This window comes from Prosopis cineraria, unplaced genomic scaffold, assembly GCF_029017545.1.
Source record: "Prosopis cineraria cultivar Desert tree isolate PC_DT_omini unplaced genomic scaffold, ASM2901754v1 PC5, whole genome shotgun sequence".
NCBI classification, from domain to species: Eukaryota; Viridiplantae; Streptophyta; class Magnoliopsida; order Fabales; family Fabaceae; genus Prosopis; species Prosopis cineraria.
The window spans coordinates 22816633-22835923 of record NW_026555336.1 but is presented as its reverse complement, the minus strand read 5'-3'; the positions used below and the strand labels follow the sequence as shown (position 1 = coordinate 22835923).

The 19291-nt window shown below is 34.5% G+C and overlaps 1 pseudogene; it reads left to right on the top strand.

The window, feature by feature from the left end:
- The first annotated feature begins 6933 nt into the window (after window positions 1–6933).
- Window positions 6934–15830, top strand: LOC129310962 (uncharacterized; annotated as a pseudogene).
- The last annotated feature ends 3461 nt before the right edge of the window (window positions 15831–19291 follow it).

Genomic DNA, 19291 nt, shown 5'->3' with positions numbered 1-19291 from the left:
GTAAAGCTTTTAGAGTCTTTAACAAAAGAACCTTATCAGTTGAAGAGTCAATTTATGTTAGATTTAATGACTCCTTATCAAATGAGAATAAGGAAGAAGAAATTGTAAATCTTCCTCTCAATGATCTCTCACTGAAAGAAAAGGAGGAAAATCAAACCAACAAGGATACCATGACTAATGATTAAAATAGACAGACAAATGATCTTTCAAAAGGTTGGAGATATAGTAAGTCACATCTTATTGATCAAGTCATTAGAGAAGTTGGTGATAAAGTTAGAACAAGGGGTTCAGTTAGAGAAGTTTGCCATTTTAGTACATTTCTTTCTAATATTGAACCTTTTGACATCAAAGAAGCCTTATCTAATGAGTATTGGCTCATAACAATGCAAGAAGAGTTAAACTAGTTTGAGAGAAGTCAAGTTTGACACTAAATGCCTAGACATCTTATAATTGAGACGAAATGGGTCTTTAGAAACAAACTTGATAACATTGGTATTGTGGTAAGAAATAAGGTTAGGCTAGTAGCCATAGGTTCTCCTAAATTAACCACTTGTTAACTCGAGCACACTTTTGATGGTAGAAATACCCGACCAAAGGTAATCTAACTCACCTACGGACTATAGTTTTTTCCTCTTCACACACTTGTGATAGAGGCATCGTTGACTCCTAACCGTACCCTAATGGGTACTAGGGAGTTGCCAAATTGCTCGAATATCCCATGATAATAGTCCCATATAATGCTGCACCGAATGTCCCATGGTGTCAGCCCAACCATGTAGATTTTTCACTCACGTATCTCCACACACACATAACCCCACATATCATGAGTGAACTCCTACCTTTTATGATCATGCTCTTTCGCAATTTTTACTACTTTTCATCACATTTCCACATCACAACCTTATCTATATAGTATATACTTTTCAATTAAAATCAATAACCATTTACAAATTAATTTTTCATACTAAAATCATTTACAATGTCAAATTATACACAAAACTCTTCAAAACCACAACTTTATCATTAGTAATTACTTCTACACAGTTATAATAGTTAATAAACACAATAAACTATATGGTTACCTCAACCCTTTGTCATACAAAAGGGTTACCGTGGCTCAACGTTAGCTCTACACATTCTATACACACGATATGGCTCGAGCAAATGCTTAATCTACACTAATAAGTGACAATCATCAATTACCACTTCAGATAACTCCGAATTCTCTAGGGTCTAAGTGTCTAAAATACTCAAATTCCTTTTCAACAATACCAACCATTCTCACACACTCTAACCTTCTTATTAAACATTCCAACACACCAAATTCCCTAATCAATGTCCCACATTATCTCAAAATCCTCAAATTATACTCAGGGTTCGTCCAAACCCTTATCAAAAATTCTCAATCACCACAAAACTCATAAACTTAATGTTAGAAGCTTGATTTAACTCTCCAAGATTTTAAATAAATTAATGGGTTCAGTCTAAACCTGAGGGAACTGAAATCAAAGGCCTCATTACCCTAATTGTTCAGATTTTTGCATAAAAGAGGGAGAAGAGGGAATGTACAACTTACCCAATAGTAATTCAAGCTCTAAATGTCCTCAAGGTAGCCTAGGGATCATGCCTTAACAGACTATAAGCTATCCTCTATCACTTTCTCGTTATCTCTCTTTTTCTCTTCTATTTTTTGATTTGATTCCACGATCTGATAAGTGCTGATTCTGCATGTGCGCTGCGGCACATTGACACGCTCACCGTGGTGCATGGTACAAAAAACCCCACAAAATTTTAAACTCCCTTCTATGCTATGGCCCACTTGAACCTCGACCTAGCCCTTTTCTAAGGTTGTCCAAGGATTCAAAAACTATATTAGTCTCCATAACCCTCGCTAAATTAACAATTTATCTAAATCGACCAAATTACCCTTGAAAACACTGATAATTACTAATGAGGAAACTTAGGATGTTGCATTTCACATATGTAGAAACATGTATAAAAGCTATAGATTCACTTGTAAGTTTTAGCATGTAGAATTAAACACTTATTCATAAGTGCAAAATCACGAGTGAGAGTTCATAGGGTTCATGTGATTTATCACCCACAAGAAATTGCACCAACAGATAGAATTATTATTCTAATAGTCTATCAACTATTAAAATTATATATGCAATTCATTTTGAGCCAGAACAAAAATTAATGATCATTGAGCGAACTAATCTTCATTTGAGCATTTGAAAAGTTTTCAAAATTATGCTTTAACATCTTGCATTCATTGATTATTCTTGAAAAGAATTGTGAAAATGCTCTCATAAATTTATAAGCTTTCAATTATAATTTCATCTACTCTTTAAGAGAGTTTTTTGTGAAATTTTATTTCATTCTTCAAAAAATTCAAAAGGGTATTTTCAAGTGTCTATAACAACTTGCTAGGTTGTAGCAAGGTTTGTTCAGTGATTCAAGACAAGTTAAGTCTTGAGAGTTATATTATAGTAGCAAGCACCCATTGAGGCTTGTGAACTTAGTTGAAAATCTCAAGTGTGATCTTGAGGACTAGACATGGGCCAAGTTTGGGGTTGAACCAGTATAAATCTTAAGTGTCTCATCTACATCTTTCACACTAAAGTTTTTACTCTTTTTAAGTTTTCAAAATTTTTTAAGTGTCACCCAATTCACTCTTCTTAGATGCCAGCCTATCCTAATAGAAAATGTTTTAGAATAAGCATATCTGCCAAATGAGTATTATTACATGAAATTGATTTCTAAAGATTTAAGTTTATGAAATTACATCTTTGATGATTATATATGCATATGTACATAGTTTTATATATGTGGTTTATGCGAAAGCATAACCATAGTGGTGGGAGTTCACCCATAAGGAGAAGTAGTAAAAGACTATATGGCGTTATTCTCCTTAGTACCCAACGAGATGCAATGTTAGAAAATTGTATCTCCTTAGTACCTATTGAGGTGCGGTGTTGGAGATTATCTTCTTAGTGCCTATTGAGATGCAGTATTAGAGATTTAGGCCCCTTAGCATTTGTGATGTAGTGTTAAAGCTAACAACACCCTATTGTGTGTAATGAGGAAAAACCATAGTCCAAAAGCGAGATAGAACACCTTTGGCTAGGTGATTCTACCACTGAAGGTGAGTTCAAGGCTAATGAATGTGTGTGCATTGATCTAAGGCGAGCCTATGGTTTCGAGTCAAGGTGATTTGGCTATTGGTGGTGAATTGTTGTGAAAATGGCTTATGAAAGTAGTGAAATATTATATTTATATAGTAAATTGAGGTGAAATCCATCTTACATGCTATCTTCAACTATATACTATGTTATACTTACTTATAGTTACATGTGATAATTGGTGGTAGAGAGTTATTTTGTTATTGAGATTATTATCTCACCCCGTAGCTATATTTTTACAAGCCATAGTTGTGAGCTAGGTAAAAGGAAGGATTCAAGATTGGCTTAGAGTTGTCAAAGCCATATGAATTTGGAGTTTGTGTAATGAACTCAATTATTGTGGATATTGTATATATAAGTTGCCATAAGACTTACATGCATGTTTAAAGTTGTGAATTGTTGTGATTTTGTAAATCTTATCTTAGATATGTGAATATGTAGTGAAATGAGATGCATGGGCTAAGATTTAGTTGTTGTGAATGTGGTAAACTTGTGAAATGATGTTAACTTATGGTGAAATGGCTAAACTAGTGTTTTTATGTTAAGTTGCAAATAGTTGCTCGAAGTGTAAATGGGCTATTGAGCGGCCAAATTCTAATCTCTGTGTATATATAATGTAACATGTATTCAATCAGGTATATAAGGTCTTTTTGGACTTGATTCAATGCCTAGAATAGTCTAATAAGATAATGTGAGTGATTTGAGCTTTTAGGTACACTAAATTTTTAGAAAAAATAGCTTTTTGCACCCTAGTATTCAAATTTTGATCAGACCATTAGATCATATCCAAACCTCTCTCATTAGTTACCTTATGAAATAAGCTTCATTTAGACGCTTGAATCACTCTAATCAAATGTCGTATGGGGAAATAGTGCACAATGAAACTTTGCCCTATGAACTATCATATAACAGCAGAAAAATTATGTCATGTGTGCTGCGGTGTATTACATGCCATGCCACGATGCATGGCACAGGGAAGGTGCTCATGGTTTTGTGCCATATGTCGCAGCACATGTGGTGCATGTCCCAATACATGCCCTATTTTCAGACTTGGTTTCTTTGCTGTAAAATTATATATTTATTGTGATGAATGCATATGATTAGCTTCTGCTATGTTTTGCTTGACACATAAAGATTTTGATGATTTGTAAAATAAAGTCTTAGGTCTTAAGCCCTTTTCAAATTAATTATTGTTTTAGTTTGGTATTAATATATGGTGATTTAGTTAACCCCTCCTAAGGTCAAGTGGATATTGGGGGAGGTTATCGGGGGTTTTATCACAATTATGATGAATGTTGGGTCATAATGTCCAATGTTCTTATGTCCTCAAGTGTAATTTCCTCCCTTTTAATTTTTAGAATGGAATGTAAGTTTTGCGATTAGTCTCTGCTTCCTCTATTCTCTTTCTCTTTATGTGAGTGTATTTGCTGTGAAATCAAGAACCAAGTTCGGCCATGTAACTTTGTTCTTGCCTATGATGTTCATTTGATACATCATCTAAGGTAAGTTTCTTGCTCCAAAATCTATTATCTTTCATGTGTGCAACTTGTCTTCTGCCATGTACAACTTTCTTTTATGGTCCATGCCTTTTATAATGTGTGCAATATATTTTCAAGTATGCAACATATCTTCCACATGTGTAAACATATCGTACTTCATGTGCAAAATTCTTTTGTCTTGTGCAACTTTCTTCTATAGCCTGTTGAACCCCACTTTTAATGTAAAAAGCATGATTTTTCATGTTAGGAAGATGGGTTTATTTGAAGACTAATATCAATCCAAACAACTTATACGTATAAATGAATTGTAAAAGGACTTATCAAATATGTAAGGGTTGAAACCAAACAGGCTCTCATGCTACTCTTTTTTTTATTACTTATAGATATCATTTTGTTAAAGACAAAGTCTTATTTGATGCATTAAATATGGATATATCTTTTAGTGAGGATTTGAACTTTAGTTTAGACTAACTCATTTTACTAAATTCAAACCCATTACTGCTCTTATGATACTAATCTAAAGTGAACTTAGGTCATGTTTGGTATGCAAGAATCATGTAAAAAGAATTAGAAATAGAAATGAAATCCTGATGGAGACAAGTTTGGTACATTTGAATTGTGATTCTTAGGAGTCTAGATTCAACAAAATTTCCCTAAATTAGATTCCATCATAATGACGATGGAGCAGGTCAAATTTCATGAAATTAATTTTTTCAGACCACCATGCCCTCCATCTTATCTCTACCTCTTTTTTACTTGTTTTGTTCGCTTTAAAACCTTCCTCTACTAATATCGACATCATCTCCCCCAAACACGATGGAGTATCTTCGAACAGTAATGAGATTCTGGTTCTGATATTGAGAAATCGAACACCTACTCCCAATTTGGTATATCGAATCCAAAGTAATCCTCCTTCAACATATCAAACCCGAAAAAATCCTCCTCCTCTTAATTTGCCTTCACACTCTCGGAATACATCTTCTACTTCAGTTGCCTCTGCCTCGCTTTCTTTCTCTGATTCTTATGCCCTCTGGAGCTTGGTCTCTTAGCTGCAATTGCTTTTGAATTGTAGCATTGATGTGGGAGATGGTAGACGGTGTGATTTGTCATCGAAATTGTAGTTGGAGCCGAACGCTTCTGACTTCACCACCCACATTCATTTCTATCTTCACCTCCACCTCTACTTCATCGGGCTTTTGCCTCAGCGGCGCTCATCCAAGTTTGGGCATTGCTCATCTATATGCGAAATGTGGACTTGCAAAGGTGCTTGAGCTCTTTAAGGCTCTTGGCCACCAACCACCGCCCACAATGTCTCTCCCCCCTCTCTCTTTCCCTCTCTCTCTCCATGGCATCTCTCTTTCCATGCAGTTGAATTACCGAGGTCATGCGTAGGAGGAGAGGTATGGTGGGACTTTTTTCTAGCAAGGGGGCATTTTGGTATCTTTGTTATTTTAAATGCATATAATTATTAAAATTATATTAGGATTCCATACTCATACAAAATAAACTTTTATAACTCAATTCAATTCCAATTCTAATTTCGATTCGATTCTAATTAATTCTATCAAAAACTTTTCATTATATCAAGCAAAGCCTTATATTTATCAAACCACCATATATACACACACACACACATACACACTCGTGTGTATAACATTAGATATACAATAATAACACCACTTATTTTTCATTATATGCATTTTTTTGCAATAAGAGTAATTTGATCTTTTTTCCCCTCAAACTTATCCCCTCTATGATGCCTGAGTGAGGATTCTCTCTTCTTCTCTTCCCTTTTTTTTTAGCCTCCTTTTTTTAATTTATAACCATTAGATTAAGATTATGATAGTCTAGATTTAATTTCCTATATAATATCCTTTTTATTTTGTTTTTATTGTACTTTTTAATTACTCATATTAAATTTTAGGAGGTTAAATTTTAATATTTATATTTTATAATTTAATATTTTAATAATAATTTTATAAAAGATTAAGTTTAAACTATTATCTAATGATTAGAAAGGAAAAAGAAAGGAAGAATATGATAGAATCATCGCCCAATGCTCCAAGGTCCTCAAACTGAATTTAGAGATCTTGGGGCAATAAACTTTCCAATATTTATAAATAATTTTTCCTTTAAAATAAACATTCAAAAAAGTCCGTTAATCCTTAAACGAACCTTTTAATTAAATAATTAAAATAACAATAATTCCTATCCGAGAAAACTTCGAAGTGAGATCTTCCCTTTTAACGCCCAACCGTCTCTGCGCCATGCGTTCTGGATGCCCGATATGCCATGGCTTCTTCCGCTCCGCAATCTTTCATTCGCAAGATCATGCGCATGATCTTCACCTTCTTATGTATTTTTTGCCTTCAAGTCTTTGCTTGGAAATCCCCGTTTCACCCTCGTGCTTCCTCTTTTGCCCAGAGAGGTATCTTGGCCTATTCTCAACTCTCTCTACATGCCGCTGATCTTCTCCCCTCCTTCGTCGGGCTGCTTCGTCCCCAGATGACTCCATGGAATGGAAGGGCGCGTGCTTCTACAACAACACCGCCTGGTTGGAGTTTCACAACAACAGCGGCACCGAATTTGGTGGCGGAACCTTGCATTTGAAGGTTTCCTTCTAAAGTTCGATATCTTGTTTGGATTCTGTTTATCTATGCGGTTTTGAAGTTTTAGTCATTCAGGACAGATTTTCTTATTATCGAAATTCTGGTTAGTTTTTGGTTTAATGAACGTTAATTTAAGAATTTTAAGGATCTGATTTCAGTCATTTTAGGTTTTTAGTTTATCTGTTATGAAACATTACCTGGTCGTGCTAACTAATGGGCTTGCAGTTTGCCCACTTCAATATTCAATTTGTCATCTTCGTTATTCTATGTTTGGATTTTGCAAAATTTTAAAATGTAGATTTTAAAATCCTGAATTTGACGTCAAATTTCTTGGTCAATGGATGCGAGTACTTTAGGATTGTGAATTTGGTCTAAATTTGATTTAAACCTTGTGGGAATTGCTTCTTGTTATAGAGTCTTGGGGTTCTTGGTCTACCTCATTTGATCATGTTTTCTTATCACATCTAATTGCATATCCCCCTCTAGTTTGTCGTTGCTATAGTTTAAGTTGTTAGTTGAAGGCATAGGAGTGATCTTCAGTTATTAATTCTAACATGGCTGATTATCTGTGTGCTCAACCAGGTAAGTAATGCTCATAGTTGGACATGCATGGACATTTATGTCTTTGCCACTCCGTATCGTGTGGCATGGGACTATTATTTCCTGTCTCGGGAGCACACATTAGATTTCAAAGAGTGGGAGGGGAAAGCTGAGTATGAGTATGTAAGTGGCTTCCTTCAGTAGATCATTGCTGGACCTATGGTAAAGTTTGTTTTAAAACATGCATTGGTTTTATTGATCCTTACTATCTTTGTAATCAGGCTAAACACAAGGGGGTATCAATTTTCCTCATGAAAGCTGGGATGCTAGGAACCCTTCAATCACTGTGGGAAGTCTTCCCCTTGTTTACAAATACTGGATGGGGGGAGAACTCCAATCTTGGGTTTTTAAAGGAACACATGGGAGCTTCTTTTGAAGCCCGTCCTCAACCATGGGTTACTAATATCAGTGTTGATGACATTCACTCTGGAGATTTCCTTGCCATTTCAAAAATTCGACGTCGCTGGGGTGGGTTTGAGACTCTAGAGAAATGGGTCAGTGGAGCATATGCTGGTCACACTGCTGTTTGCTTAAGAGATTCTGATGGAAAGCTATGGGTTGGTGAATCAGGACATGAGAATGAAAAGGTAAAACCATTTAAGCTGCACAAATTATCAGATAGATGCATTACATTTGATAATCAGTTCTTATTATTTTGATTAAACTGCTTTTCTATCAGCTTGTGTAGAAACTATAAAGCACTGTGATGCTCAGTTGTTTTAGGATTTGATCCCCAAAAAATTGGTAGGATGTAGACAGAATATGGAAATTAGAGCTCTACCTTTTAAAAATATTTAAAAATATAAGGACTAACGGCGCAGGCAGATAAAATTTAAGAGACTTGGAGTAACCAAGAAAAAAAAAAAAAGTATAGGAAATCAGTCCAATTTTTTTTTTTTTAAAGCACTGCTGTTTATTGTAACTCATGTTTTTGCTATCTCTTCCCACCGTGTTGAAAACATTTCTGCAGTCATATGTCTCCTTTGTTTAAAGTCAAAAGTGTTTGTATTTGTATTTCTAGCTTAGGATTATCTGTTTATTTGAATTGGCCGGACTTGTTTATATCTTAAGCTTGAGCGTAGTAGCTCTTCAGAAGTAAGTTGCAGAACTAATATTCAGATGTAAAATGATTTGAAAAGAATAAATAAATAAAGAATTCTGATTAGTTAGTTGGGAGGTTAGTTGTTAGGATTAGATAAGATACTTAGTAGAAAAGCCTATATAAGGAGAGATCTTAAAGGATAGCTATGTATGCTTAATGATAAAAATCCCAGAAATACATCCAGTTTTCTCTCTACCTCTGCTCTCTCCCTCTCTCTCTCTCGTCTCTCATCTTTTTCCTATTTTCCCCTGTTTTCTCTGTTTCTTCCCTTTTCTCTTTCTACCATAACAGTGGTATCAAAGCCTATCTTTCCTACCTTGTATGCCCATAACCCGCTCTCAGTCAGCATTGAAGAAGATGGAAGATCAAACCGATGAACGTTTATGTACTTGTACGCACAGTGGATGAGACACGTACCACTGGAGGCTCCAACAACAATGGCAGAGTTGGCCGACACAGGCGAAGACAAGACCAGCACGAATACCAACCACCAACAAGACTCACGAAGATGGAATTCCCAAGATTTTAGAGAGGGGATATTCTTGGGTGGCTTATGAATTGCGAGCAATATTTTCAGATAGATGCTACCCCTGAAGCTGGAAGCTGATGATGGCCAGCAGTCACCTAGATGAGAAGGCCTTCCAATGACATCAAGCCCTAATGCGTGGAAGAAAGGAACGAGCGTTGGCATGGGAAGAATATACAGAAGCGATAAAGAAACGGTTTGGACCTACCAATGAGGTTCCCATGGCCGAATTGATGCGTCTGCGACAAATAGGAACTCTGGCCGACTACAGTGACTCATTCGATGAAATCACATGCAAACTTGACCTAATAGAGGATTATCTGGTGTAGATCTATCTTGAAGGTTTACAAGAAAGATTTGCTGGGCCTGTTCGTTTACTCAAGCCAACAACCCTCTAGGATGCTCGACTTCTCGCCCGATTGCAGGACATACATTTGTCAAATGCGTCCGATGAAAACAAAGGTCTCGACGCAGGCAGGGGAGATCAACCGTCTTGGGCTGGTCTTTTGGGTCCTTCTCTACACGCGTCATAGGCAAATAGGCAGCTGGGGAAAATGGGTCCAATTTCATTAAGGGCAAAAATGTCGTTTCGCAAGATGCCCACTCTATTTCTTCAAAACGAGGATCTGTTTCCTCTGTTCCTTCCGTCTCCTATTTCTTCGCCTTCAACGGCTCTTTCTTCAACAACTCATGCGGAAGTCACAAAAACGCTGCACGCGGAAGACGTTGATGATCTTCGGTCAAAAAACCTCTGTTTTTATTGTCATAAGCCGTTCTTCAGAGGCCATAGATGCAAATACATCTGATTGAGCTTCAACCTGATGCTGCAGAAGACATCGTAGATACTGGAAAACGGATGGCAAAATAGAGATCTCTCTGTGTGGGGATGTGTCTTCACTACTGGCTCTAGAGTTCTGGTTCTATTTGTTTTTCTGTTGTTTTTGTCTTGGGGTTCAGATTGTCGACCCTTGGGGTCAAGGGTTTTGAAGGGGGGAGCATTGATATGAAAAGAATAAATAAATAAAGAATATCTGGTTAGTTAATTGGGAGGTTAGTAGTTTGGATTAGATAAGATGCTTATTAGAAGAGCCTATATAAGGAGAGATCTTAAAGGATAGCTATGCATGCTTAATGATAAAAAATCCTAGAAATACATTCAGTTTTCTCTCTACCTCTGTTCTCTCTCTCTCGTCTCTCATCCTGCTCCTATTTCGCCCTGTTGTCTATTCTGTTTCTTCCCCTTTCTCTTTCTACCATAACATAAAACTATAAAGAGCTTGGTGAACGATGTTATTCCACATTTTAAGATACTTTTTAGGAGTAACGGTGCTTAAATTTAGCAATTTTCCTGTCTCAGATGAATCTTAAGCTTGTTAAATTATAGTTTTTCCTTTATGATAAGACAACTCCTTGTGCTTGTGCTACCAAAAAAGAAGAAAAAGAAAGCAAAACCTACTTCTTGTAAGTTTGAGCAATGGCTGGTCATTTGTATAGAAATAACTTGCAGTCAATGTACATATGTTATTCGGTTCCTTTCTTTCTTTTACAGGGGGAAGATATTATTGCAGTGTTACCTTGGGATGAGTGGTGGGACTTTGAACTGAACGAAGATAGCTCCAACCCCCACATTGCTTTGCTTCCTTTACATCCTGATATCCGAGCAAAGTTTAATGAGACTGCTGCATGGGAGTATGCAAGGACCATGATTGACCAACCTTATGGTTACCATAACATGATTTTCAGCTGGATAGATACTTTAGGTTCGAACTATCCACCTCCCTTGGATGCTCATGCGGTAATCATCTTAATAAGCTATTCTGCTTTTGTTCCCCCCTAAAGTCTGCATTAATATTTCAGTCCATAATGGCATATAAAACATCATCAGTAAAACCACTCAGCTTGTGTATCTATGTTGTAGATTTTAAAATAGAATTATTTTTTGTGGGAGGGGAAAAAGAATTATTCAAGTTGAAGAATTCAACTAAACATTAGAGGCCTTCAAAGTATTGGTAGGAAAGAGCATCTCCTCATCCCTAGCATTTGATCTGGCTTCATCCACAATCCACAGAACTGAGAAAAAGTTTGAGTCTTTTGTCCATTGGCTAAGTTGTACTGCAGGTTGCTCCTGTTATGACTGTTTGGAATCATCTCCAACCTGATTACGCTGCTAATATGTGGAATGAAGCCTTGAACAAACGACATGGAACTAAGGTACAATTCACTCTTCACTGGTTTCGGTATGAATCAGATATGAAGCTTATTGTCTAATGACACTGAACTGAACCAGTATGTTCCATCAAAGAGGATGAAATGCTTGTGATCCATTGTAATTACATGGATAAGTAGACAATTTGTTATTGGATTTCATTTCTACTTTTGGTGCAAATATTAATTGGAGCTTGACATGTATACATGTGGCATGCCACATTCATCTCTTATCATGACTGCTTTGTGATGATATGGAGTTTCATTATTAATTAAATGAATTAACCATAGAGTTTTTTTTTTCCATTGGTTTCTTCAGGGACTTACCCTTCCTGAAATTTTAGTAGAAGTTGAAAAGCGTGGATCATCTTTTGATGAACTACTGACAATTCCAGAACAAGATGATTGGGTCTACAGTGATGGGAGATCAGCTTCTTGTGTTGCTTTTGTTCTTCAGATGTACAAGGAAGCAGGATTGTTTGAGCCAATTGCTAGCTCTATTCAAGTCACAGAATTTACGGTTAGTTCATACAAGTTTGTTTATATATAAATATATTATATAGTAACAATTGTTTCTTGCCAACAGTCTCTAGGAAAGGTTGAGTAAGTTGAATCTGTTAGCTTGCCGTTTTTTATATGTATAATTGTGACGGCGTTCCAATTTTATTCCTACACAACACTGATTTAGGAAATTTCATGAGTTTCAGTTGTGTTGATTGAGTTGATGAGGGCTTTATTTGAACGGGTGAAAACCATAGCTGATAGGTGCAAGGTGAAACATGTCTCTATACTTATGAAAGGGGTTACACCTGTTGTGGGACTATGCTTCTTTGTGTTTTGGGGAGACGGTCAGAGACAGGTTCTCTTACAATTTCATCAATATCAATATAAAATCTATAGTAAACTACAATATTTATAAGTCATCAACAGTGTGACTTCTTCTCATTCTTTGTGGATTACATGACAAAAATTGATTAGATTGAATGAAAGCACCTCCGATTAATTCTGTATCCTTTATGAAACAAATGAATGCCTGTGCAGTGAATAATGGCAACCACCACATCTTTCAATCAATTGAATAAATGTAGATTATTGAGAATAGTGCGCATATCACTTCCCAAGATGTGTTTTTACTTTTATAAGAAGTTAAGAAATCTGTTTGTACTGCTGTAGTTTCTGCATCAAGTGGATAGAACCACTTCTCTTGATCTCTTTCAGTCTCACAAATGATGTCTTGTAATACATTTCATTATATTTCTTTGGTTCAAGTGTTACTTTCTATGTGATATTTTTTGAAATTCATCCTTGAAGTTGTGGTTGGGTTGGTGTATAAGTTTATGGGTGCTATATGATAAATGCAGATAAAAGATGCTTACATGCTCAATTTTTTTGAGAACAATTCGAGTCGCTTGCCCAAATGGTGCAATGATGGAGATACTATGAAGCTCCCTTATTGTCAGATTAAAGGGATGTCAGATTAAAGGGAAGTATCGAATGGAGTTACCTGGCTACAACACCATGCAACCATAGTCTCATATGAATGAAAGGTGCCCATCTCTTCCACCAGACTACTCCAGATCAAAGAATTGTTAGAATCTTGGAAAAACATAACTATTAATCTCTATAGTTTAATCGTATTTTGCTATTAGTCTCTGTATTTTTTTTTTTAATATTCTAGGTCTCTATAGTTTTTCTACTAGCAATGTTAGTCCCTTTATTTTTAAATGTGCCAAAGGTATGATGATGTGGCACAAACAGCATTAATTAAGGCTTGACTTACAATGATTGGAAATCACTTTCTGACGTTGACAAGTGCTGTCATCAGAACAGTCTTCGTCAAAAAGCAATCATCCCTTTTTAAACCTTATGCTAATTCAAATTGCTAACTCAATGTGTTTTAAACATGTTAGCATCCTCATTAACATTGTTAATTACATATCAAATAATTTAATACTATTATTAGTGCCACATCATCATCCCTCTACATATTTAAGAGTAGAGGGACTAGCATTGTAAAGGGACCTAGCACATTGGAAAAAAAATAGCATAAGGACCAATAACAAAACACGATAAAACTATAGGGATTAATAGTTATGTTTTCTCTAGAATCTTTTTATCCAATTAGGGCTGACTGCTTTATAAGATTATTTGTCTTTCAGATACATGGGTTGTTTAGGGGGTGGGAACTGAATTTATGTTGTTATAATAGACATGTGATTGTGACGAAGGAAGGAGAGCGAAATATTTATAAGATTGCCAAGAATAGGGAAAGAAAATCAAGAGATCTAGAGCAGGTAAGGTGTATTAAGGATGAAGAGGGAAGAACTTTAGTTACAGATGATGAAATTAAAAATAGATGGGAGACTTATTTTTCTAAACTTTTCAATGATGGAGAGGGTTCATCTAGTAACTTGGAGGATTTAGTAACTGGTGAAGGAGAACAAAATTTATCATTCTATCGAATAATACGTGATAAGGAGATAAAGGAAACTCTTAAGAAAATGGCAAATGGTAGAGCCAACGGACCTGATTGTATATCTATCGAAACGTGGAAATGTTTAGGTAAAGAAGGGGTGAGATGGTTAACTAAGTTATTTAATGTGATTTTACGGTCCAAGAAAATGCCTGATGAGTGGAGGAGAAGTACATTAATTCTTATTTATAAAAATAAAGGAGATATTCAAAATTGTACTAACTATAGAGGGATTAAACTCATGAGCCACACAATGAAATTGTGGGAGAAAGTAATTGAGCACAGGTTGAGATTGGAGATAAGTATTTTTGAGAATCAGTTTGGTTTTATGCCAGGTAGATCAACTACAGAGGCGATTTATCTACTAAGGGGATTAATGGAAAAGTATCGTTGTAAAGATAAAGATCTACATATGGTTTTTATTGATTTGGAAAAAGCTTATGACCGTATACCAAGAGAAGTGCTTTGGAAAGCGTTAGAAAAAAAGGGAGTACGGATTGCTTATATTAAAGCCATACAAGATATGTATGAGGGGGTAAAAACTAATATAAGAATGCCTAGTGGTCAAACAAAGAATTTTCCTATAAAGATTGGACTACATCAGGGATCATCTTTGAGTCCTTATTTGTTCAACTTCATCTTAAGTGTTTTGACGGAACATATTCAAGGAGAAATTCTGAAATGTATGCTCTTTGCGGATGATATAGTTCTTATAGCAGAGACAAGAGAAGAAGTTAATTGCAAACTTGAGTTATGAAGAAGGACATTGGAGTCGAAAGGTTTTCGTCTGAGTAGAAGTAAGACGGAATATTTATATTGTAAATTGGTAAAGGACTATTCAACAATAATTTGAAAGTGAAATTGGAGATTAAATTATACCTCAAGTGGAAAAGTTTAGATTTTTGGGAGCCATTATTCAAAATGATGGCGAAATTAGTGGAGATATTTCACATAGAATTCAAGCTAGGTGGTTTAATTGGAGAAAAGTTAAAGGAATTATTTGCGACTGTAAGGTGCCTAATAAACTTAAAGGAAAGTTTTATCACACTACTATCAAACTGGCAATGTTATATAGTAGTTAATGTTGGGCTCTAACGAGACAGCAAAAGCATAAAGTTGGAGTAGCAAAGATGAGAATGTTACGATGGATGTGCGGACATACACGTAAAGATAAAATTCGAAATGAGCACGTATGCGAAAAAGTGAGGGTGACACCTATTGAGGAAAAAATGGTAGAAAATCGGTTGAGATGATTTGGGCATGTATAAAGAAGACCAATGGAGGCACCAGTGAGAAGAGTGGAACATATAACTTTGAGTCCGATTAAGAGAGGTAGAGGAAGGCCTAAGAGAACACTCTTGAAAGTTATTGAACGTGATCTTTTAATTAATAATATTCCTAAAAGCTTGATAAATGATAGAGCACAATGGCGTTTTGCAATCCATGTAGCCGACCCCACCTAGTGGGATAAAGGCTTGTTGTTGTTGTTATTGTATAATAGACATGTGATTAAAGAGTAGTAACATCAATTCAATTGTATATATTCTTACAACTTGTGTTAGATGATGCATGCAATCTGGATAATCTTTGTAGCTGTATTGATTATAATGTAAATAGATGGGATTTTCAAATTTGTATTATATTTACATGTAATTAGTTAACTAGCCAATTGTGATTGGTTTTAAGAGACAAATATTTTGATGGTGCTGAATTTAGCAATGAAAACAAGCGTCGAACTAGTAAAATTATCATATTAATTCCATAAGCAACCCTCATTAACCTTTTGATAGTAGATTTTAAATTTAGAGAGAATTTCATTGAAGGGCTATTGATGGGACTTGTTTACAAATCAAGCCCATAAATAACAATATGAAATATTACTGCAAGATTTTAGATTTGAACTAAAATTAAATGAAAAGTAAAATGACCAAAACATCCTTTAGTTAAATTGAACAAGACATGTAATGGATTTAACAAGTAATGTTTGAGGATTAACAGGTAACATTACATGTCAACAGTTTAATTACATTATTTGAAAAGTAACTTGACAAATAATGATACATTACATGTTAGATGTTTAACAATTGATATTATTTGTTAATTCCTTCTTGTTAAGTCCATTATGTTACTTGTTTAGCATCTAACTTGTACTAAATACATTACTTAAAGTTACTTGTTAAGTAATGTTTGACTTGTTTGACACATAGTGTTAGTTGTTAAGTCCCTATCATTGTTTGTTAAGTCCATTGTATCATTTATTAGCATTTAACATGTAACAAATAATTTTTTGTTAAGTGACTTTTTAAGTAATGTAATTGATTTGTTAGACATGTAGTATATAATACTTACTCTAATTAACTCACTAATTAATCTCAATATCATCATGGTAATGAAGTATTGGATCCCATAATGACCATTACCATGGTAGATAGAATTTATCAATGTTAAGGAAATCGGATACAAGTTTAAATAGAAAATACTTTTGAAAATAGAATCCCAAGTTTTAAATCTGTAAAATCAAAATAATTGAGATAGATAGTAAAAAATCAAGGAAATTGTACATGACAACACCCAGAGCCCAACATTGTGTGTACCATTTTTGCATCCAATATTTGATTGAGAAGGTCTTTTTGAGTTCTAACTATTAGTTGTGGTTTCAAATCAAAATATTAACTTGTAAGAAAGTTGGACGCTCGAGACCATTAATATCAAATTTTCATTGAGTGTTTATTTTCTTAACTATAAGGCAATAGCCTCAATTAGGGCTGAAAAACATACATCAATCATCCAATTTAATCAATCATCAATAATTCATTAATTAACCTCCCATCTCAACAATAAGTACACATGGGAGTCATTATGCATTCACATATTTCAAAACCATCAATTCTCATTCATCATTTGTTACATTCATATACCCATCATAAATATTCTCTAGCCCCATCACAAGCCCTCATGGCTTACTTCACAGTGGCTAGACATGCATTCATTCTCAATCATAATTTCAATTTCAATAACAATGCATAATATATCTCTTAGTTGGCAATACATACATTTCATCCAAGTTCTCTATGCAAAATAAACAAGAGGATTTATAAATATGTGTCTAACTTCTATCCTCCTGTTCCTTCCTTTTGCCACGGGTTGATGCGCTACTTACAAATATAAATTACGGGGTAAAATAAACATCTCAATAACCAAATAATCCTAACTTTTAACATATACAAGAATAAGCATTGTGTAAATCGAGTAAACATAATTATAAAGCAAATTATCATAGTAATTATGCATGCATGATCATTATTTCCTCCTTATCTCCTTATTCCTTCTGACCAAGTTCATGTGCTATATGACAAGACCAATTTGTGTGAATGGACTAACCCAATCTCTCTAATATTTGAGGGCTAGCTAGGCCAAAGGTCACTACTTGCTAAACTTGGACCATGAACTCCTTTCCAAATCAAATTTCTGTAGAGTGTCATCTATTGTCAATACCATACTCATTCCCAAATCAAGTATTCTCCATTGAGTCAGAACCACACCTAACTCCCGTTGTAATAGGTGCCACAACTACACAATACTTGGAGCTACTCAAGTGTTGACCATACCACGTGGTCTTTTTAAATTTTCTCCCCTTAAGGTGAACTCCCATTCTTTTCTTTTTACATTCATGCCAAACTCATGATGATGCTCAATTCATAACATAGATATACATGCATATATAATTTTCATCATGCCTTAAAATCATCAAATGCATTGATTCACCCTACACACATAGACATATATATATATATATGTATATATATATATATATATATATTCTCATTTCAAATTTCATATTCAAATGTATTGATTCTCCCCCCCCCACACACACACATTTATTTATTTATCATTTAAAATTCCATAAATCTCAATTTAGTCATATACCCATTTTACAACATTTTCCAAAAACAACTTGGACATATATATGAGAGAATTTAGGTTCCTAATTACCTCCACCTTTTGAGTCAATCAAAGGGTACTCATGGATACTCCTTAACCTAAGCTTCCAAGTATGCTTAAGTAATCTGGTAGTTAATCTACAATTAACACTAGCAATTATCAACCTTACTAGCCATAAACATAGCTTTTCTTACTACCCATTGCACTCACAACTTCCAAAATTCATTTTGCTAGTTAACTTTAATGCTCATTAATTTCATTAGCTTTATTAGACTCTAAAGAGCCTAACTAAACTCGATTTCTATCCATCTAATCCTCACATTGTGACTTTCAAGCTTAGGTTGCAATCAAAACCACAAAAGCAATCATATTAATCCCATTAAAACGCTAACCAATGGTTTATAATCTCTATTAACATCCCATCTCCATTTCAAAAACTCCTTCTCAAACCTAATTTTGGTCCACTCTTCCGAGCCCAATGCACTCTACCTTAACCTAAGCCCAATTCTAAGTCTAGATAAGGTTCAATTAGGCCCATTAGTGATCCCTAACCATAATTAGCTTAATTAATTCTCTAATTTCCATTGTTTTACCATTTTACCCTTGATTAATTTAATTAATCCTAATTAAATTTCTAGGATGTTACATAATATTACTTGTTAATCCCTTGTTGTTAGTTGTTAGATTCATTATGTGTCTTGTTCAATTTAATTGAAGAAGAATATTTTGGTCATTCTTTTTTGGGAAAATATATTTGTAGATCCTTATAGTTTCACTCAATTTTAAATTAGGTTCTTGTAGTTTATTTTGTTTTAATCAAGTCCTTATGGTTTGATCAATTAAATTTTTAATGCCTGAAGGTTAAAATGCTCAAATTTTTCCTTTAAAAAAACAAAATTAGGAATTTTTATATTTTATTAAATGATTATATAACTTTATAATTAATTGCATAATTTTTATAATTCAAAATTTATATAATCAGTTTCTAAATATTTTTTATACATATAGAATTTTCAAAAAAAATCAACAAAAATATAAATAGTGTACTAAAATAAATTTTTTCTTTTTGCTTTTGGCTAAAAGTATTAAATTAAATTTTTTTGTAAACTCCAAGAGTATTTTTGTTTTGTTAAATTTAATAACTCATTAT